Below are 24850 nucleotides of genomic sequence, written 5' to 3' on the forward strand. Positions count from 1 at the left end.
CTACGTTAGCTTATATAAAAAAGATTTACCAATATTTTTTCTATACTTACTTGCTGATAATTGGTGATGGCCAATAAATTGGTGCTCATTTTCTGTAAACATTATAAAAGAATGTGATCCCCGTTCTAAAATATAAAACATCACCAACCAAATGGAGTTGTCAAGCGGCATAATAGGTAAGTGTAGGCGGCAAATAAATAAATAAATAAATAAATAAATAATAATAATGTTAAAATAATTAAATATCGAAAAAGCAGTTTTTGTGCTCAGTTGTATAAAAATTGATCAACTTTGAATTAAAGTATTGTGTTTGTGGTAAACAATTATTATTTTCTAAAAAAAAAAAAAAAAAAAAAAACATACATCTTAAATAAGCGTATTTTTTACAAAAATATACATTTCATATAGAATAATATATTTGTAGAAAGTTTTTAATCAGAGATTCATACTTTTTATGAAGGAATACAATGCAATAAAAATAAACTTATTTTAAGGTTTAGGAATTAAAAAAAGAAAATTGAATAGACTTTTTATAAGTGTATAAAAACATAAGAAAAAAATTCAACAAAGTGTTAAAAAATAAAAACAAAAAAAAATTTACCTTTCATTCACGACATTCAATACAGAAAAAAGGCGGATAAATTCGTTTTTTCTTTTGTGTTCAAAACAGAAAATTTGTTTTGTTTGTTAGGATTTCTTTGGTAAATTGATAGAACTTTTGTTTTGTGTGTCAAATTCATTAATAAATAAAATACATGAAAATATAAAAGAATCAAATTGAAAGATGAAAAACACGATTTTAACGTGAACTTATTTAAAGTAAAAATCTAATGTTAAAGAACAAATAGTTTAGGTCACCGTAACACGGTGTTATCATTATTTCGTTCCTCGTGTAAAAATATCCGTTCATTAGTTAAGTGTGCCGAATTGTTTTCCTTTCAAGTTTAGATTATACTAGACCACCCGTGACCCGTTGGGTCAGTACGTTATATTAGCTATGGAATTCATGTATGAGCGTGACACTTGTGGCATAAAGAAAATAGTTTTTTTTTACATAACAGAAGCATTTCTATGAAAGTATATTAAAATGAAAAAAGAATATAGATAGATTTCTATGAGTCGTTCTGTTTATTATAATTGTTATTTTTTTTTTAATTACAGTTACTTAATTATAAGTGGTTGGTCATACTTATAGGTAAATATGCACTGATCAGGTATCATAATCCTTATTATAGTTAAATTCAAATTTTGATATATCATCTTTTAAATGAAATTGTTAGTTGAAAGTACAGAATAATAAAAAAAAACACTCTCCACATGTTAATAATGGCTTTTTAAATAGAAAATGAAAATAAAATGTAACTTTTTTCATTTAATTTAAGCAAACATTCAGTACCCATTGTGTAAAATATTTAATTTGTATGTTAATAATAAGGTCAATAAAATTAAGACAATTCTTTTCTATTTACATTTTTTGTACAATTAATTTTTTTTAAAGAAAACTTTTGTTATCCTTTTGTTTAATTGAGACTTCTTATCAGGTTCTAACTCTCTTATATCCAGATTAATTATATTAATCAATTTATTTTATTGAATATGTATCGCTGAAAAGCACGGGTGCTTAAGCACTTATTGTACAGAAAATAAATATTGTATTCATATGCTAATAATAAGGTCACTAAAACTAAGACAATACTTTTCTATTTACAACATTTTTTGTACAATTTGAGTGTTTTAAAAAAACTTCTATGTTTTCCTTTCGCTTAACTATCCAGTTTTACATCGCTCCCTTTTTCTCTCTCTCACACATACACGTAACTATTTCTTGCGTACGTAACAAAAACAGAGGGAATAGGAGTGTTGAAATCTATGAGAGTGAAAGTGAGAGGTGTTTTCTTTCACCGCCGCTGTTTCTATTAATAATGAGTGTTGTTTTTTTAAAAGGGAGAAGTTTTTTTGAAACTGCGACAGACTTTACGAAGTTGAATATTTTTAGCCGTTAAAAAAAACAAAAAACTACGGTTGATTTTATAAAATTATTTATTTATAACGACATGAATTAAAGATTTCTCGCGTACGTAACGAAAACAGAGGGAGTAGGAGTGTTGAAATCTATTAGAGGGAAAGTGAGAGGTGTTTTCTTTCACCGCCGCTGTTTCTATTAATAATGAGTGTTGTTTTTCTTGTTTGTTTACTTTTGTTTTTTTAAAAGAGAGAAGTTTTTTTGAAACTGCGACAGACTTTACGAAGTTGAATGTTTTTAGCCGTTAAAAAAAAAAAAAAAACTATTTGATCAAATTAAATGAAATTGTTTGTATTAAAAGCGATATAAAAATTCCGGAATTGGAATAACGGATTGAAGACGTTGCTATTTACGCATGCGCAACCGGATGTTGAAAACCGGAAATCTGATTGCAAACATACAAGATCCATAGACTTTTAGTATTATATAGATTTGTAAATATTTAAAGCTTCTTGAGATTTCTTTATAAATTTCTCTTTTGTGTGTCGAATTTATTAAAAGAATAAAATCTTTGAAAATGTAAAAAATCATCTTTTAAAAAACTGATCATTTCATTATCATTTGGATCCCACTACTATTAACCCGAATAATCCAAATAATCTCCATAAAAAATTGCGAAACTTAATAGTTCACATAAACAACGCAAATAAGAGGACAAACAACAAAGTCAACCAAAAAATTAAAATATATGTATAAAAGATTTTCACTAGGAAACTTTAGGAACTGGCAGATCGGGCTGCGAAAAGGGAAGAAGGAAAAGAAAGTTCTTTTAAGGTTCAATCAGTACTACTGTGTCGTCCCCAGTTGGATAGCAGTTGTCTTAAGTCGAGGCCGCCAATGCCATAGTGAGATGTCTGGTGGACAGGGAACGAGAGAGGATAGGTGTTGCTGGGCTTGAGGTCCGGTTTTGACTGACTGATGTTCCTTCAAGACTTTAGGGAGCAGATGAATCAATGCGCCGTGTTAGCTGTGGCCGAATAACTAAGAGGACAGTATTGATTCACCAGAGAAAATAGTTCTCTGTGTCTGCTACATAACCTCCTGCTTAGGCGGAAAGCCACCAAAGAAGAAAAGAAATAGTACAATTAGTTTACAATTTTTATGTGACAAAATGTTCTTGCTTTCCTATGAAAAGCTGTTTTTCCTGACGAAGAAGAAAAATGTTATTTCTTTGGGGAAGAAAAATGTCTCTCTTGTAAAAAGTTCTGTTCTTTTTTTTTTAATTATTTTGTTGGAAAAAAAAAATCCAAGCAGAAATTGGACAAACGCATAGTACAGAGTCTTACATATTACAGTACACATAGTACAGAGTCTTACATAATTTCTTTGGTCAATGTACTCTATGACCACTACGTGTGGTGATTACATAACTATCTTTGAAAGGAGTACTCACTTCAGGTATGTGTGTATTTTGATGATATGTGTAAGTAGGTGGAATGTGTGGCTCGTGTGTTTTTGTGTCTAGAAAGGTTTTCTTTTACTCTGCTAATAGAGACAGTTTCTTTTTTACCACTAATATCTAGGGTGAAAAGTTTGTCAGTATGTGAAAGCACTCGATAAGGGCGAGTATAAGGTGAAGTTAGAGGTTTTTTTACGGCACTTTTTCTGAGAAAAACATGAATCCAAGATGAAATGTCCTTTGGGGCTGATGATTTTATTATCTGTTTCCTAGTGTGCATCGGTGGAAGCATACTAAAATAAGCTCGCAGTCTGTCGACATACAGAGCTGAATTAGTTGTTGTCAATTCTATCAGGGTCAGCATTTGATCTGGCAATGAGAGAGGTACTTCATAGACAAGTTCGGCTGGAGAGTATCCCAGCTCCGCCTTGATTGATGCACGACAGCCAAGAAGGACAACCGGTACATATTCGCTTCATCGCTGTTGTTCAGGGTGAACACGTAATGCTGCTTTCAATTGGTGATGGAAGCATTCTCTCATCCCGTTAGAAGCTGGGTGATAGCTTGTTGTCCAAATTCGTGTGATCCCTAAAATCCTGGACAGTTTCCGGAATAGGTGATATTGAAACTGTACACTATGGTCCATGGAGATGATTGCAGGAACTCCGTAACATGATATCCAGCCTGATATAAGGCTCCCACTATGGATCCAGTCGAAATGTCTGTGAGGGGAATGGCTTCAGGCCACCGTGTAAAACGGTCTATGCAGGTCAGGAGATAAGTAAATCCTTGACTGACCGACATGGTCCAACCAGGTCAATGTGCACATGTCTAAACTGAGCGTCTGGGGTGCTGAATGTTCCGAGGGGTGCACGGATATGCTTGTGCACCTTTGACTTTTGGCAGGATACATAGGAACGTGCCTAGGCAGTGACATCACGCCTCATATTTGACCAGAAAAATCTAGCTATAATCAGCTCCACTGTGGCTTTGCATCAAACAACTCTACAGTGAGTCAATGGAGCAAATGGTCGAAATGAATCCGTTGAAGTGTCACAAATGATCCGTGTGTCCGAGGTAGGCACGGCCAGTTATGCAAATCTGCAAGTTGCGAATTCAGGTGACGATGGATCCATAGTGTCCAGACTTGTCTGGTCTAAGGTCATCTACTGTAAGTCAATATCCGCTGGTGAGTACAGAGAATTAATGGGAAGGCAGGACAAAGCGTCTGTCACTACATTTTGCTCACCTGAGATATGTTAGGTATCGCTGGTAAATTGCGAAACAAAATCCAAGTGGCGCATTTGCAGGGAGAATATTTGTCCGGCTTTGAATGCAGTGCATATGGCATATGTAAGCAGATGGCGATCAGTGTAGATCACAAATTGACGGCCCTCGAGTGAATGTTGGAAATGTTTCGCTGCAAAGTACATTGCCAGGAGTTCACAGCCAAACGTGCTGTCATGTTTTCCTGCCAGTTTCAGCTGTCGCAAAAAGTATACGAGTGGTTGTAACTGTTGTTGTTGCTGCTGTTAAAACATTGCACCTATAGCTGTGCCTGATGCGTCAACAACCAGTGAAAACTGGGCATCGGGTACAGAGTGTGCAAGTAGAGATGTTGTCGGCCATTTTGTTTTCACTTAATTGAAAGATTTGTTAAACCTCATTAAGTAAGATTTGCGCATTTTTTTTTCTTCCTCTTATGTAACACGTCAGAAAGAGGAGCTAGAATATCCGCACAGTGTGGGATATGCGTCTGTAATAGTTTAACAGACTGAGGATATACCTTAGTTGGTGAAGTGAAGTGGGTGATTGAAGGTCTTGTAGAGCATTCACCTTTTCCATTAATGGAGATATACCGTCTAGGCTAATAATGTGGCCCAAGAAAACTAGTTATGAAGCACCGAAAGTACATTTTCCAAGGTTCATCCTCACCTGGTATTGCTGAAACCATTCAAACAGTAACTGGAGGTGCATGACATATTTCTCATGTGAGGCACTTGCCACGCAATGTCATCTACGTAGTTATAGACGAAGTTCAAGTCACGCACTACTTCGTCTATGAAACACTGAAAGGTACTAACCATGTTACGTAAACCAAAGGGCATAGTTAAAATTCAAACGCTCCGAATGGGAGTTGTTACCACAGTCTTGGGTATGGCTGCCGGATTCACTGGGATCTGATGGTAACCCTTAACTAGGTCTAGGTTGGAGAAGGTCTTACAACCATGCAGAGAGGAAACAAAGTCTTGTATATGTGAGATTGGGTAACGATCAGGTACCATCATGGCGTTGAGTCGTTGATAGTTCCCAATCGGATGCCAATCTCCGTCACGTTTTGGAACCATATGCAAAAGGGGAAGCCCATGGACTGGACAAGAGGCGTATTATTCCTAACTGAAGCATATCGTTGAATTCTGCCTTCGCTGCCTTAAGTTTTGCAGCAGGGAGGTGGCAAGGGAGTGAAAACACAGGAGCACCTGTGGTCTCGATGTGGTGTCTTGTGGTTTGCGTGGGCTCACAACAAAATTCAAATTTGTCCACTCCAGGTAGGAGTGTAAGACAGTCTGATATGGGTTATTGGAAGCGGCAATGAAGACTACTGGGCTGATAGAGGGGGTTCTTGTTTTCACACCAGAGATGGAAAGTTCCATATTCGCATCTATCAGTCGACGTCTGCGCATATCCACTATAAAGTTGAAGTGGTGCAGGAAGTCCAAGTATAGCATGGGGTAGGGTAAATCCATTATAGTAAAAGCCCATGTAAAGTCTCTCTGTAATTCCAAGTCTAGAGAACGAGAAATTTAACTGTACATGGAAATGGGGGGAGTGATTTACCACTTGCAGTGTGAATAGCGACACTGGAGACTTCTTGGTAAGGAGTTTCAGTGGCCAGATATTGCAAGCAGCTCCAGTATCAACCACGCAACATGCTTGGGATAGGAAGTCTGTAATAAAGTAGGATCAGTTGATCGAATTTTGTGGATAGTTCAGAAGGTTGCGTGTTCATAGCACGTTGGGGTCACCATTTTTAGGTAATTGTTTTACCTTCCTAATAAAATATAAAATACAAAAGAACAACAAACTTTATTTTAACAATAACAACGAAGAATGTTTTATTTGTAGCAGGAACTGGCAGGTCGGACTGAGAAAAAGGAACAGAAAGTCTTTTTTAGGTTGTCGTCGGTCAGTCAGTACTGTATTGTCCCCAGTTAATAGCAGTTGTCTCCAGTGGAGGCCGTCAATGCTAAAGCAAGGTGTCTGGTGGACAGGAGACGAATGAGAATATGTGTTGCTAGGCTGAAGACCCGGTTCTGACTGAGTGACGTTCCCTCAAGACTTATTAAGGAGCAGATGAATCAATGCACCCTGTTAGCTGATAGGTCAACCTGTGACCAAAGAACTCAGAAGGGGGCATTGATTCACCAGAGAAAATAGTTCTCTGTAACTGATACAGACTACTGTTCTCATTTTGGATATCTATTCAATAAGGGACCAGTTTTCCTACTTAGCAAAAATGGACGAATTTTCCGGGGTGCGAGTTATTCATGTACGAGTTTTCCAGAGACGAGTTTTCCTAAATTCATCCAAGCAGTAACTTTACGATGAGCAATCAAGAACAACATTACAGTATTACTAGGGGAGATAAAATAACTGTTATGACCTGCAGCATAAAAGACAACACCCACCTCTACATGCTGGGCAAAAAGGCTTATGTCCAGCGTGATTCAAGCGAAGCTATGGTTGGCCGGAATTATTTCACATTCTGCTGCATCGTCATACATAGTTGCGTCTGAAGTTGGTGATATTTGCAGACGGAATAGACATTCCATCAAACCAGTTACAAAAAACTTGATACAACAAGTTCAACGCATCACAGGGGATCATTAGCAGAGCTTAGCCAGAGGAGGAGGTCTGAGGTGCAAGCATCGTCTGCACGGATAAAACAACCGACCAGTGAATCACACACTAGTGGATGCTGCAGATATACCTGCAAACTGAGATGTATAAAAACACCACAGGTACTAAATCTATAAAACTCTGCATACCCTTAGACAAAGTAACTCTGTATTCTGCCATTAACGAAAAAACAAAATAAATAAAAAATTATAAGAAATATAAAATAAATAAAAAATAAAATAAAATGTTGTTAAGTAATTACATGAGTTAACTCTCATTTTAATATGGCAGATGTTGTAGTTATTTCCCTTGTATAACTCGGATGGAGAGAAGAGTTATTGCCCTTAGTTTTTATGGATTTTAAAGTAATAGCATTTAAAAGCGATGACTATCTTATATGTATATACATACATATATATATATATATATATATATATTTATATACATATATATATATGTACATACAAATATATATATGTATATACATCTATATATATATATATATATATATACACACATGTATACGCATATATATATGTATATACATCTATATACATATATATATATATGATTGCAACGTCTTATCAGACGAGTGCCACTCCCTCAGACATTTAAAATCCATGAGCCCAAATACCTGAGGGAGTATCTATACAAAGATGGTGTTACAGAGTCTTAGCTTTGTACGACAGCTAAGTCTCTATCTCGGTTCAAAATGTTGAGATCCAGCAACAAGCAAGAGCAAGATAGCCAGCAACAAATTAAACTGCAAACCAGCTTAATGCGGGTAATGGTCTTCCGCTTTATGTTTTTTTAAATCAGAGATTTGCTTCTCCTAGAAAGGTTGCCTTCACCATGGCTTACGGAAGCCCTCTCCACCCCAATACACATATACACACACACAAATATACACGGTGCTAGTTGGCTGTGTCAGGTCATGTCATATGCTACTGGTACCATGTAACCAGTACTACCTGCCCCATGGTCGGGTCACCGGCGACTAAACTGGTTCCCCCACCAGACTTGTTTGGTGAGGAGGGCGGCTAGTCTCCCTGAAGGATTAAAAACAAGACCTTCCAAAGGGCGAATGAACTATATATATATACATATATATATATATATAGTATATATATATACATACATACATATACATATATACATGTATATATATATATATATATATACATATACATATATATATATATACATATACATATATATATATACATATACATATATATATATATATATATATATATATATATATATATACAGGGTGACCCCCCCAAAAAACAAAAGCTTAATGGAGGCCATCTAGAACATATGCTGTAGAACGGAGAAAAAAAGGCCAAAGACCCTAGTATTTTGATGTGACATTTTGAATATAATAAACTAATTATGACCAAAGTTTCATTTCATTCGGACAAAACACTAAGAAACGGGGCCTAATTAAAGTTGGGCCCGTTTATTTGCGGGCGGGGAGATCACCCTGTATATACACCCCGTGCCAGAATTATATGTAAATCGATATTTTTGTTTTAACTCCGATGGTTTTCAATGAGAATTTGTGAAATTTAGTATGTTAAATGACAACACTAACACAAGCGCAGATCTACAATTTTTGCTAATCTCTGTACAGTAATAAACAATTAGCAGCCATTTTGGTGATTTGCATTTTTTTTCAGCGTGCCAACTTTATATAAAAACCAATGCTAAAATATGGTGAAAGCCTATTGAAGTTGTTTGTTCTTTATTATTGTTGTTCTCAATTTACAAATTCCTAGAATAATCAATGTTTCGATGAACTCATCGAAACATTGATTATTCTAGGAATTTGTAAATTGAGAACAACAATAATAAAGAACAAACAACTTCAATATGCTTTCATAGTACAATCAATATCTTATATAATTGTCATTTTTATTGACGAGAGAGAAAAGCCTTTGGTCCATTGAAGATGTCAACTTTCGATTTCATCTGATAAAATGTTTTTGGCAGCAGTCAGAATAGCATTCCAGGGGTCATCCTTGGAGTTGTACTGCCTTCCTCCGGAATAAATATTTTGTTTCAAGATGCTCCACAGATTTTCGATGGGATTTAAATCTAGAGAACAGGCTGGCCATCGCATTATTTTCCCATGTCTGTCAAAACCTCTCTCCAAATATTCAGCGACTACCCTTGCAGAATGAGACGGTGCATTATCATGCATGAATACCATCTTTTTCCGGAATGTCAAATTCCTCTTCTTGTGCCAGGGTTAATGAAGTCAATGTAGAGTTTGGCAGTAATATTCACTTCATCTGCGACTCTGAATGGTCCTACCAGCTCATTGCCAATTATTACAGCCTAGAACATCACACCACACCACCACCTCCTTGTTGACAACTGACCCTTTGGTGACATAGACCCTCATTATGATACCATCTTCCCCTCCACCCATCGTGTCCATCAAGGGTCGCTTGAAATTCATCGGTGAACAAAACAGTTTGAAACTTCGCCTTCATGTGATCTCTTGTCCACTCCATCCTCTTTTTCTTGTGGATATCCTTCAATTGAGGGCGGATCCCGGACCTCTGGTTTTCCAAATTTTACAATCGTCCTCAGGATACAGCAACAAGTTTATTTGGGCACCCCAGGAATGCCCGCTTTCTCAAAAACTTGTTTGCTAGTTTCAAGTGGGTTACGGCGAACTTCTCTCTTGATCTTACTCATTGTTCAATGTGACAGATATGATTTCTTCCGAATTTTCCCTGTGTCAAACGTCCGTTGCAAAGTTGATAGTACAATATTTTTTTATTGTACGATGATCAGGGTGTAATTCTTTGGCAATTTCTAAGGACTTCTCAGCTTGACTTAAAGCACCTTTACCTCCCATCTTGCATATAAAGTTGGCACGCTGCAAAAATCTACAAGTCATCAAAATGGTATCTGTTTGCTCGCTATTGCGCAGATCAGCTTAAAATTTTATATCTGCGCATGTGTTACTGTTGCTTTATATTGTGCAAATTTTCACGAATTTTCATTGAAAACCATCGGAGTTAAAACAAAAATATCGATTTGCATATGATTCTTGCACGAGGTGTATATATAATAACATAAAAGAGTACGGGATATATATATATATATATATATATATATATATATATATATATATATATATATATATATATATATATATATATTAACATGAAACAGTATGGGATTACTTTGTGTAGGGATGGAGTTATGTTTGACAAAAGTCCAAATATATTTTTTTCACATATGAATATATGAAAGAAAAACATAGGTCTAATATAGATTTGTAGAATTCTACATGGAAAATCATTACCCTCACAAAAATATATCAGTTATACAATCGTCTAAAATTTGCTAAAAAGTTTTGACTGTTCTTTGAATATTAACTATTAAAACATCCTTAAAATTGTTGTCATAAATTTAATTACAACATATTTCAGCATTTCCTTAAGACACTATTATGTGAAACACATACCATTCTCAGTGGTATAACCTCAATTTAATGGCTGAATAAAGTGTTCTGTAAAACAGCAAATAGAATAATTGATGACAATATAGGTCATCAATGTGTGTTGAATATTGAGAGTGTGAATGAAACCATCCGTGGCAACACCTCTTTACAAAGCATTGGTATCTACACTTAACAACTTGTGCTCCACTTTGAAATGAATAATTTCATAGCTTCAAAGTTTTATAAACCACACAAAAAATAGTAGCATATACAAGTTTGTTAGGTAAGTTTTTCTAATCCAATGCAGACTACATAGTGTATTTTTATTATGTGAAGAAGATAAAGTCTTTATACAACGAGTGTTAATGGAGAAAAACAAAACCTAGTTGTCGAAATGGATCAAAAGGAAATCATAATTATGCGGTATCCATCCATTACTCTAGCCTACCAAATTTTAAGGGCAAGTCGATTTACTTGGGAATTGTTATACATTCTTTGCATAAAGTTATTCATAATGCTTATCTTTCCTTTGAAAACTCATATTCAGCTGATAATATTATTGTACAGTTGAATGTAATAATCAAAGAGGAAAGTGCCCTCATACGTGTGTGCCGTGTGGTCATACAACTTAACTTCAGATGGGATCTGAGAGAAAGAGAAATTAAAGATGACAGCCATGGATTCATAAGGTGTAGTCTCGTGGAATCTCATGAGATCTCATCTTCCACTGCACATGTATGCAAATGGAATGGGGTCAGTTTTCTAATAAAATGTCTGTTGGCAAAGGCAGTGGAGAGATACGTCTGGAAGTTGACAAAGAAAGTTGTCAGCGACGAATTCTAGCTGGACTTTTGCGTATTGAATTTGGTTTATTTTGTTTTGCTGTTTTTGTTTATGTCAATAAGACATTGTGCTCAGCACTCTTTGACTCTGGGTGCTCTTGCACCGTAGTGAGTATGCCGCACTTGGAAGAAGAAGACTACTAGATTAACCACTCAGTGGAGCAACGTGGACATGTTGCGGGGTGGGCACTGTGCACATTCGCACTAAAACTGGAAATTCAGCTAACATCAAAGCGCTGGTAGTACTCAAGGAACCGCTCAGCTTTGACCTGCTCCTAGGCTATGATGCCATCAGAGCCTTAGGTGGTGCTCACATAATGCAGACGGGGGCGATACAGTTTCAGGAGAAGGTTCTAGTGTGTGCTGCTTTGAAGATTGATTAGCCAGACTTTATTGTCGAGTTTCACCAGCAGCAGAAGGCTTGGACAGCCGCGTGGAAGTGGTTGGAAAACCAGGAACCAGCTAAACTGCGAAATGAGGTAACAGAGTACCATGTGCCCGACCAAATGAGTCCTGCATATGAAGCGGAACTTCGTGATTGGATCAAGGATGCCTGGTTGATTCCCTACCCCTATGAGAAACTTGCACCTCCTAAAGACCTGATTCCGCTGATGGCGGTCGCTCAGCACAACGAAGCAAAGGTGAGGCCAGTAATGTGTTTGTTTATACACTTATTTATTTGTTTATTCATTTATTTATTTGTTTATATATATTTATTTATATGTTTATTTATTTGTTTATTTATTTGTTTATTCATTTATTTATTCTTATTTATTAATCTATTTATTAATTTGTTTATTTATTTATTTACTTATTTATTTATTTGTTTATGTATTTATTAATTCATTTATTTATTTGACGACTATTTTCCTCATCTTCTAGGTGTTTCACAAAATTTCAGTCAACTATTCCTATTCCTCTGGCCTTCTTATGGTAATCAACTGCGATGGGATAGGAATGCTGAGTCTCTTAACTTTATCCTCAGTAATTACTGCCTTTCACACTTGTCCTCTCACCACAACTCGCTGGCTTTGAGTAGGATTGAAACCGCTATCTTCAGACAATGCTCACATGAAACCATGGCACAGTCGATAGAGACGTTTATACCCGTACCAATTATTTACTGATGATGGCATAAAGAGTGAATAAAAACTCTCGATGAGAATTGTTCGATTATGGACAACTTTACGATGAGCAGTCAAGAAGAGTATTACACTAGTATTAGTAGAAATCAAATAATTGTTATAACAGGCAACACTCACCTCTTTATGCGCGGCAGAAAGTCAATGTCCAGCATGAAGAAACAAAAACAAAGCTATGGTATTCTGGAATTATTTAGCATTCTGCTGCGTCATCATGCATAGTTGAGTCTGAAATTGGTGATGGAAAGTTCGAAGAAACTCGATACGTAAGTGTAAATTTTATCTGACAAACTAAAGCAAAAGGTAACTGTATATAAGCAAGTGTCAACACTCCACACACTTTAGAACAGGTGATTAGCAGACCTTAGCCAGAGGAGGGAGACTGGTGACAAGGCATCACCTACACGGATAAAGCAACCGACCGCAGAATCACACACTAGAGGATTCTGGAAGCTAATAACTCTATATTCTACCACTAACAAAAAAGAAAAGAAAATTAAATTGCAGGAAAGTATAAAATAAAAGTAAGTACCTATTTACTATGCCTCCCCACAGGGCAGAGTTCGACACCAGGGTCGTTTTTTAACGTGGAGAAAAGGTACAAAAATAAAAAAAATTGTCTCAGTCGTGAAGGACTGTTCCTCCACCGAAACAGAACAAGAAATGGAAGTGCAGCATCTGAAGAACAGATACTACACTTGATATTTATTTGCTTCCCCACTGAGCAAATTAGGCAGGAGGCCGTTTTTTAATGTGGAGATAGGGGGAGGAGGGAGGGAAAGGGGGATCCAGCTCCCGAGAGGTAGGAAGTGGGAGCAGGATTAGAAACTGTTGGTATGAAGGGTTGCCTCTTCAGTGACCAAGGTCAGATGTGGTTACCCCCACATATGGTCTTTGCTAGTCATAGCTGGTCTTTGCTAGTCGTAGCTTGTAGTATCTGTCGGAACAGATAGTATTTATTTGCTCCCCCACCGAGCAAATTAGGCACAAGGCCGATTTTTAATGTGAGGAGTGAAGGGAAGGGGAAGGGGAAAAGGGGACCACCTCCCGAGAGGTGGGAAATGGGAGCTGGTTAAAGGTCAGGCATGTGGGGTTGCCCCCAGATCTGGTCTTTGCTAGTCATAGCTAGTCCTAGCTAGTCATAGCTTGCAGTATCTGCCGGAACAGATGGTATTTATTTGCTCCCCCACTGAGCAAATTAGGCACAAGGCCGTTTTTAATGTGAGGTAAAAACCAGCTCCCCTAAAAGTAGGCAAAAAGGGGGCACTCTGGTTACCAAAAATAATAATTGTCCCAGTATAGAGGGTTTCCCCTCCATTGACTGGTACAAATTATCTTAAGTGCAGCATCTGCCGGAACAGATGGTATTTATTTGCTCCCCCACTGAGCAAATTAGGCACAAGGCCGTTTTTAATGTGAGGTAAAAACCAGCTCCCCTAAAAGGGGTCACTCTGGTTACCAAAAATAATAATTGTCCCAGTATAGAGGGTTTCCCCTCCATTGACTGGTACAAATTATCTTAAGTGCAGTATCTGCCGGAACAGATACTACACTTTGATCTTGACCAAAAGGCCAAGTAATTAAATGAGTTAACTCGGATATAAAGAAGAGTTACTGCCCTTAGTTATTATTGATTTTTCTGCAATGGCGCTCGTCTCATGTTTTTTAATAAATTGGGCAGAGAAAAGAGATATTTACAAAGAAATACAATAAGTTTTAAGCATTGACAAATATAACCTAAACTCGATCTAGAAACAAATTCACACACTTCACTAATGAACCGATATTTTTACACGAGGAACGAAGTAATGGTTCCACCGTGTTACGATGCCCTAAAGTCATTATTCTTTAGCAGTTGATATTCTTTTTTTAAATAATGTAACTTGATATCGTGTGTTTCATCTTTTAATTTTGATTCTTTTATATTTTCATTTATTTTGTTTCTTAATGAACCCAGAAGAACTACACATCAGCAGGTTGCAACGTCGCTACACACTTACTTCACTTGACATCGTGTGTTTCATCTTTTAATTTTGATTCTTTTATATTTACATATTTTTTATGTATTTTTTTTATGAATTTGACACACAAAACAAAAGCTGCGTCAAGTTCCTAAAGAACATCCACAGAAAAAACAAACAAAAAAAAACATTTATTTTCAGATTCGAACACAAAATGTCGCACTACAGTAGGTTGGATCTTGTCAACAGTAACTGGACTGACTAGTGCCTAACCATCATAAATCGGATTTCACGTTGGGGAAAAAAATCTGTCATTTATGGGAAACAATTTAAATAAACAGGAAGACTTTATATAGTTCATAGTTGCGTTCAAAAGTATGTTATCAAATTTAATTTAATTTTAACTGAATACGAAATACGAAACATTTTAGAAGGAGATATGCGTGTAAGTTTAGGTACGAAAGCACATACTTCCGCTACTGAAAAAAAAAAAAAAAAAAAAACCCTTGAATGTTTCACTTTTTTTTTCTTTACTGTTTCAGCAGTTTTGAAAACGTGCAACAGAAAATAGTTTAACAGTTTAAAAATGTGAACATTTCTCATGACAATTTAATTAACACCATCAATTTACACAAACACAATGAAAAAAAAAATGATGGTTTACATTTATATCGTAGCCTGGCAGTCAGCCTGGCAGACAACGGCGGGATCTACTCAATCAGAATAATGGCGTGCAGTGCGTGTTTGCTCCCCAACCGTGAAACCCAGTTGCGCACGCGCTGTTGTATAAAGAACGTTTCAGATACATGCACATTTGCTTTCCTGCACCATCGCAAATAACTTTGTACTTGTAGTGGAACAGTAACACGCAGTTACACAAGTTTGTGATTTGCCTATCCAGATAAACAGATGTTACATCTTACTCGTAGACATACAGTAATAATTCAGAACCTTCCATAACCCGGCTATTTAAGCTTTTGCGCGCATAAATTAAACAGTCAAACCCGGCTCAACATAACAACAGTATCAATTCCGTCCTTGTGACATTAAACTTATGTGCTAGGTGTGTCAGAAACCGACATTACGAATGCATGAAAAAAATATTGAATAGTTCGACCTCCTATCTTTCCAAGCTTATAACTATTTGAAAAATGTAATTCAAACCCTAATTTTGTGTTCAATTAAAGGAGCAATGACCAAATTAAAAAAAAATAGCAGGTTTAATAGCAAATTATGCGATACTTGTTTTTTAAATCGGTTTTCTTTAAAAAAGATTTCAAGAAAATAAAAGAAATTTAACTTACGTCGATTATAAAAAATCGATATAAATTCCAAAAAATCACTTACCTATAAAAATTACTAATTAATGTGTAGTTCCATTCTTCATTGTTAAGAATTTATCCATATTTATACTTTAAAATCTATTTATTTTTTAATAAAAGAATTTATTAGGCGTTTAGCCTATTTGAAAAAGGCGCCATGACGCAAGAATTTTACGTTTTTATCGAACACCGGAAGTAGTTTTTTTTATTGTTTTGAACTATGGATGGACAAAAAGAAGCAAAAACCACCCATTCGTATTATTCGTCTAGCCTTGTCCGTGAAGAAATATGTGTTCCCATATTTTAAAAATAGTCAAATTTTACTTATAAGATTTTTCCTTTTAAAAAAAAAGACACTCGAGGATTTTTTTTTGTTTGTTTTTTCAAAGAAATACATACATTTTTGATTTATTATATTTTCATTCTTTTTTGTCGAGTGAATTTTTATTTTTAAATATCTAAAAAAAAAGAAAACATTGAATGAAATAGAAAAAATTGTCGTCATCGTCCATTACTTACTGGACAATATAAGCAGAGATAGGCTTCCAATTAAAAAAAAAAACAAAAAAAAACTCAACGTGTTTTTTTTTTTTTTTAAGGTTTTACACTTTTGGCTTTACAGGTAAAATTCCAAAAAACACTTTTTTTGTTTTAATTTACAATATATTATTTATTGATCGTTTATCTTCAATTTGATGTTTATAAAACTTTGGTACATAAATTAATTATTAAAATTTTAATAGACTTTCAAAATGGCGGGGGGGTGAATTTAAAAAAAAACGTTTATTGGAAAGAGCATAAAATTCAACATTGACCCTGAAAATATCGTAAAAATTTAACCAATAGAAAATTTTTTATAGATTTTTTAATTTTAAAAATTGAAAAATATTTAATTCGTAAAAGTCAATTGATTTCAGTACATAAAAAATGACTGCATGAAGGCGTGCCGACACTTTGTAAACACTGTTTAAAAAAAAAAAAAAAAATATTTCTATTATGTTTTAAACAACTTTAATAGTTTATTTTGGGAGTATATTCCATAAAGAAAATAAACAACCCACTTTAAAAAGAAAAATTACGAGTTTTTTAAAAATATTTTATTCGCAGTTTTCTGTTAGGGGTGCCAAAAATTCCCCAGAAATTTTGATACACCTACTCATCATGTGCACCCGTAGAAATGGACTTTCTTTTTACCTTTGTCTGATTTATTTATTTTATTTTTGTTTATGAAGTAAGCAATTGGATTTTATGTTTTTATTTATTTCCAACCAAGAATTAAAACTTTTTCTACTTCAGTTCATAAAGGACATTTATTACCTCAGTTGCAGGAAGAGACTCTCCTTTAAGAGGAAACTTTACGGTTTTTCTTTTTCCATTTATTCTTTCAATAAGAGGAAATAAATTTTGTATAAAGTTTATCTACCGCTTCGGTCATTTTTGTTTTGGTTGTTCAATTCCATTGTACATATTTTTAAAATTTTTATTTATTTAGAGTTGCGGGGCTTACATCGATACCCACAGTCCCGCAACAATATTTATGCAAACAATCTTTGTTATTTCTTTTAATAATTTAAATAACATCACCAACCTACACAAACACAATCAAAAAATATAAGTGTTACGCACACACATTTTGTTATTTCTTTTAACATTTTAAATAACATCAATCTACGCAACAACAATGAAAAAATATAAATGTTTATATATTTACGCACATATTTTGTTATTTCTTTTAACAATTTAAAAAACATCACCAATCGACAAAAACCCAATGAAAAAATATAAATGTTTACAAGGGCAGGTAACTCTTTTGAGAATTATGTCCCTTTGATTGCAACATTATGGTGTTCTTATACTGGATGTTTACATTAGTTCGACTAATCCTAAAAATAATAAAATGTTCAGTTTTAAAACATAAACCTTATTTTTTATCTTCATATATTTTAAATTATTAATAATTTGATACACAATTTACACAAGAATTCCAAGCATGGACAAATATATTGTAAACGTGATAGGAAAACTATTCGGCACACGGTGACGGACAGACATTTTTACACGAGGAACGAAACAATGATTTCACCGTGTTTCGATGACCTTAAGTTCTTTGTTCTTTAGCAGTTGATTTCTCTTTAAATAAGTGCACGTTTAAATCGTGTTTTTCATTTTTTATATTTTCGTATATTTTATTTCTTAATGAATTGGACACACACACACACACAAAAAAAATTGTATCAATTTACGAAAGAAATCCTTTCATTATTTTCTGTTTTGAACACAAAAGAAAAATCGAATTCATCCCGATTGTTTTTTTATTCGTATTAAATTCTTGCTATGAAAGGTAAGTTTCTTTTGTTTTTCATTTAAAAATTATCATTCAATAATTTTTAAATAATCTTAAATATTCAATTAAGTTTATTTTATTGCAATCCAATAAATAAATAAATAAATTGTTTTTGCTTTATAACGGACGTGAACGAATGACAAACCTCCTTTTAAAATATATTCAATCTGACATTTAGTTTTTTTTGTTACTGCCTAATTTAGTGAAAAAAGTGATTTATGAGAAAATAATAATGTTTACCATAAACACAATAATTTAATTCAAAGTTGATTTAATTGTTAAACAACTGAGTACAATAAACTTTTCTTTAGATATTTAATTGTTTTAATTTTTTTTATGTACTTAATTATTGCTAAATTTTACCTTACGCCACAACAGGACACCGACCACTCTAATTTTTTTTTTATTTTTAGGGGAATTCGAGGTCACTGACAACGAATCTGATAATGAAACCCGCCGCAACTTTACCGTTTGCATGGTATGAGCCCCTAGACCTTGGGAATATTTTGTGCCATTTCACCGCCTTCGGTAATGATTTTCTTACACGATACATTCGCGTGCAAACGGGCGTAGTGAAGTGTCGGTGCAAGTCTATAAATGGGCCACAACAAATCTTTTATACAATAAAAATCTGAAAAAAATCTTTATAATGTACGTACTCGTCACTACATGAAGATGTCATATTCCAAAAATTACGTAAATCGATCAAGTAGTTTTTTTTAATTTAAGAAAATCAAATATTATCAGAGGTTTAATCGAGAGATTTGGCACGCGCCATCTTGCTTGAGAGATAACGCCACTAACGACCTCTGGCGGATATATGGGTCAACAAGGGCAGTACATGCAGACCATCGAATATTTTATCAATCAAGTACTTTTTTTTTTTTTTTAAGAAAATCAATTTTTACGATTTTTAGGGATAATAAAAAAATAAATTGGCATCTTTTAATAAAGAGAATGTGGTTTAAACCTCTGATAATATTTGATTTTCTTAAATAAAAAAAAAAATACTTGATCGATTTACGTAATTTTTGGAATATGACATCTTCATGCAGTGACGAGTACGTACATTATAAAGATTTTTTTCAGATTTTTATTGTATAAAAGATTTGTTGTGGCCCATTTATAGACTTGCACCGAAGTGTCTTACCACATTGCGTAGGAATCTTTCAAATAAAAAAGTTTAAAAAAAAAATGTGGTTCATTTTTTTTTCGTCTTACGTAGTTTTTAATACTTTTTTAATTGATCAAAAAATAAAGTTTTCATGAACGGTTTGCAGAAACATAAACACCAAACACATTTCTATGTTTTTCGTTCTTTTTTTTGGGGGGGGCATTCCATTAACAGGTGATTCTGCAGTTTAATTAACCATTTTTCCGTAAGTAACATGCCGGCATTTACCTTTTTACAAAAATTCTGTTTATGTTGGGGAGCGGGCGGGTGGGGGGGGGGGCTGTGGTGGTGCTGGAGTGCACGCACCCCAGCACTATCGGCGCCCCCCCCCCCCCGAACATATGTTTTGTTCTTTTTTTTGGGTGGAGGTATACAGCACCACCACCGCCCCCCCCCGCCCGCTCCCCATCATAAACAGAATTTTTGTGAAATGGTAAATGTCAGCACGTTACTTACGGAAAAATGGGGAATTAAACTGCAGAAGCACCTGTTAAACTACACAAGTCTTATAATTCAATACCTCCACCCCCAAAAAAGAATGAAAAATATGTTTGGTGTTTATGGTTTTGTAAACCTCTTGTGAAAATTTTTTTTAGATCAATTAAAAAGCATTAAAACTACGTAAGACAAAATAAATAAATAAACCACTTTTTTTTTAACTTGATTCCTGCATACCAAGATTCTTGCGCGATGTGATAAGACACTTCACTACGCCCATTCACACGCAAACATAGCATGTAAGAAAAACACTATCGAAGGTAGTACATAGCACAAAATAGTCCCAAGGTCTAGGGGTTCATACCATGCAAACGATAAATTTGTGGCAGGTTTGATTATCAGATTCCCCTTAAAAAATAAAAATTTATATTTTGTGATACTACTTTTAAACAGCCTTAAACACTCGGGGAGAAAGAATTTAAAATAAAAACTCATTTAAGATTTTAGAGTGGGAGATCACTTTCTTATAAAAATTTAACATAAATGAGCCCTCACTTCATGGCCAGTTAGCAGTCAACGAGACATGTAATCGTTTGCAGTTTCCAATTCTTTTGTGGCGAATGGATGTAGGAGATGGGGCTACCATATCGTTTTTTATTATTACGTTTATATCGTTCTTTTTGTTGTTTGCTTTGGCGGGAGGGAGCGGTAGAGCCCATGAGGTGTTAACTATTGTGTACTTTGACCTAACAATTTAATAACCAAATGGCACCATAAAAATATAGTTGGGCATAACAAAACTTAGCAAAAAGTGTCAATAAGACATATTTAGCAAAAAATTTGATTTTCCCCTAAAAATCCAATGAGTGCTTAATCAAGAAAGGGAAGCAATGTGGTGCTACCTTAGGTTGCAGAAGAATTGCTCCCTTCTGCGACGTGAGAGTCTGTTAACAATCTCTTGACAGCAAAGCTGAGGTAATCAAAGAGTAGCTATCCGGCACAAGCCACAAATGCATCTAAAAAAAACTTGGTCCACTGGAGAGAATCTCCTTTTAAACAACCAAAAGGTCATGTGATTAACTGTCACCTGATCTGGGGGGGGGACTTTAAAGAGGCTGAGAAGGCAAGACGATCTCTTTTGGTTAGTAAGCAAGATAAGTGCACACCACTCTTCCTCTCTTTAGCAATCATTAATCCCTTCTTTTTTCACAATATATTAAATGTGTTTGTGAGTATTTTATTTAATTTTTGTTTATGGGCGATTATTTAGACTGCAAAATGATCATCTCGTGTCTGCTTTTTTTTTCTTGTACTAACATAAAATTTCTCACTATTTTTTCAAAGTAAATAAACACTTAAAAATAAGTTTTAAAAACTTATCCTGGTTGTCAGAAATGTAACTTATATTGATTTTGGTAAAATTTATTTGCGATATATTATGTTTGTTTACAACGCTTTTTTTTTGTCCATACAACAAAATCCGACTTATTTGAACTTTAATCAAACAATTTAATATTGTTTGATTAAAGTTCAAATAAGTCAGCAAGGACTTTCTTTTCCTCAATTCCTCAATATTAAGAATGTTTATTAAATAATAATATTTATATTAAGAATGATTTTCTAAATAATAATGTTAATATTAAAAATGGTTTTCTAAATAATAATGTTTATATTAAGAATGGTTTTCTAAATAATAATGTTAATATTAAGAACGGTTTTCTAAATAATAATGTTTATATTAAGAATGGTTTTCTAAATAAAAATAATATTAAGAATGGTTTCTAAATAATAATGTCAATATTAAGAATGGTTTCTTAATAATAATGTTTATATTAAGAATGGTTTTCTGAATAATAATGTTAATATTAAGAACGATTTTCTAAATAATAATGTTAATAATTAATGAGGGAGTTTTTTTTATTGAAATTGAGCAAAAAATAAAATGGATGAGTAAAAACAATTCCCATTCACAGATGTAAAAGTGAAATTTAAAAAAATTGAACCCTTCCACATTTTTTATATAAAACTAACAAATACTAAATTAGGTGACACGTTTTTAAATATCAGTTTATAGGTGTTCCTCTAAGGTTTAAGCATTTTCCTCGATTCCCCCTTGTATTTATTACAGAACAAGGTGTCATAAGTAAATATACCTACCTTTGAGACAATTTTATCAGGGAAGTAATTTCCAAATATATGAAATAATAAAGGTTCAAGGATTGATGGTTGGTTGTAGCTCACTCGCATTTATATCGTGTTCTGACGTATGTACATTGAAGACAACTTGGATTTTTCTCTTGTAAAAGAAGGATTAGATTATATCAAGTATTCATCCAGTAATATCATAACATTTAATTATCAAGAGAAATCCTTCGTAACAGACCATCTATGGCTTTAGATAAGAGATTACAGTATGGATATCTGCAGTGGAATGCCTAGATCCATGTTGTCTGTTAGAAAGGTTAGCATCTATGATGTGATTAAGTAGTTCTTGCTTAATTTAAGACTTAAATATTTTAGTGAAGAGAGGAGGGAGGTTAATGGGCCAATAATTTAGTTCAGTTTACAGAAAAAAAAAAAAACTGTAAAATTCTTGCAGATTAATACCAGAGAAACAATTTTACAGCAACCAGGAAAGTAAAAATTCAGCACGTCATTTGTTGAAGCGTTTGGAGAGAACTGAATTAATAATTATTAAGATGTTAACAGGGATTTGATTCGGTTAATAATAATAATAAATCATAATAAACAACAAAATATAGTTTCTGGCATGACGTGATGTGATTAAAAAAAAATTATGTGACATTTAGATTTTTGTTGATAGTTTTACTAAAAAAGTATGATTAGAGTAGAAAATAATAATCGTTGTAATAATTTAATTCAAATTTTCTTTGATATTTAATTGTTTTAAGATTTTTTTTCGTTTACACTTAACTATTATGTCGCTAATGGTTTTTGTTTGGGTACTTGTGCATAATTTGAACCCGACGTAACTCAGCGTCTGGTCGGCTTTTCTCAGAACATGATGTCATGCACTCGGCTTTGATTGTTATGTGATGTAAGATATCGATCAGCCAATCAATGCACTGCAAAGTAACAGACAAACTTTTCTAAACAAAAATTAGAAGGAAATAAAAATCATTAAATTCATTAAGCAGCACACACCTGTAACAGCCCTTTTTCTGAAAACTATAAACAAAAAAATGAATATCTCCAGTATGGAAAAATATTTGATGATGCCGGAACAAGCAGTCTCATATTGTCAAGAAAAAAAAATTGCTGAAAAAACAAAAAAAAAAATGCATTTTCTGTGGCAAGAAGTGCATCATCGCTAAAAGAAGATCTGAGAAGAATGGATGTGGGTGGAGATGAACATGCACGCAATGCACCTCCAACCTCCTCATATTAAAAACGGCTTTTAAAATAAACACCACCAACCCACCCATGTTAAGAACAGCTTTCAGAATAAACATCTCCAAACTCTCATGTTAAGAACAGCTTCTGGAATAGACACCCCTCCCTATGTTAAGAACGGCTTTCTGAATCGACACCCCTCCCCAACTTTCCCATGTTAAGAACCGCCATTACCGAAAAAAAAAAACAATTTATTAATTTTTTTTCTTGAGAAAAAAGTTTCTTTAATTGTTACACAAAAACTTAAAAAACAACAAAAAAAACTGCTTATCTTTTTTTTTAAATTTTTGTTGGACAAAAACAAAAAAAAACAAAAACAAATTACAGTAAAAAAATTTATATTACAAAGAAAAAAAACTTGTTACGGTAGGTCGTTTCTTGGTTTATTTTTTGCTTTTTTTTTCTTCTGTTGAAATTATGTTTACATGTTTCCCTCATTTTTTGAGCAACATTTGTTATGCTTTCATAATTGGCAAAGCTCGGCAGTTAGTGGCATGTTCCAATCAATGCGGTCGGACATTGAGTTATGTCTGGTTCATATTATGCCACAAGTAACTTCATTTGTTAGTTTATAAAATTTATATTAAACGCGCATTCGTTTATTAACAGAAACTGAATGTAGAAAGAAATATTGGTAGTTTACCCCTTAAAAATAAAAGTCTATTTTTTGTGCCATGACTTTTCAACAGCCTAAAAAATATCCGCAAAGAAATGAAAAATAACATTTTAGAGTGGGGCAGTCACTTTCTTATACAGTTCGTGATCAATAAGACGTAATCATTTGCAGGTTTTAATTCTCGTGGCGGCATTTTATAAGTTAGAAGATGGGGCGATTATATCCTTTTTTTCTTTATTACACTTTTTGGGGGAATTTGAACTCACATTGTGTTAACTATTCTGTACTTTGATCTAACAATTTAATAACCAACTGATACTTTAAAAACATAGTTGGGCATAACAAAACTGGTCAAATTGTGTCAATAAGACATATATTAGATGCGTTTATGCGAGTGTTTCATTTACTTTTTATTTATGAGCGATTATCTGGACTCCAAAATAACCATCTCGTGTCAGCTTTTTTTTTTTTGTTGTACTAATGTAAAACTCCTCACTAATAGGTCATTTTCGAATATATCAAAAATTATTTTCTAAATAATAATGGTAATATGGATGAGGGAAGTTTTTTTCACTGAAACAAAACTAAAACTAAAATGCCTGAGTAAAAACAAATCCCCTCTACAGATGTGAAATTGAAATTAAGAAAATTGAACCCTTTCCCATTTTTAGTCGCATGGAAGCAACTCTATAAGTCACTCCGTTGGTCGACTGTCGGTTGGTCTGTCAGTCTGTCCATAACGCTTTTGTGCTTGACCTTTTTGATTAAGATCAAAGGTCTGTTGTTAATAGATGCATGCTGTTCTTAGCTTA

This window comes from Euprymna scolopes, chromosome 19 (genome assembly GCF_053919585.1).
Source record: "Euprymna scolopes isolate OS-2025 chromosome 19, ASM5391958v1, whole genome shotgun sequence".
NCBI classification, from domain to species: Eukaryota; Metazoa; Mollusca; class Cephalopoda; order Sepiida; family Sepiolidae; genus Euprymna; species Euprymna scolopes.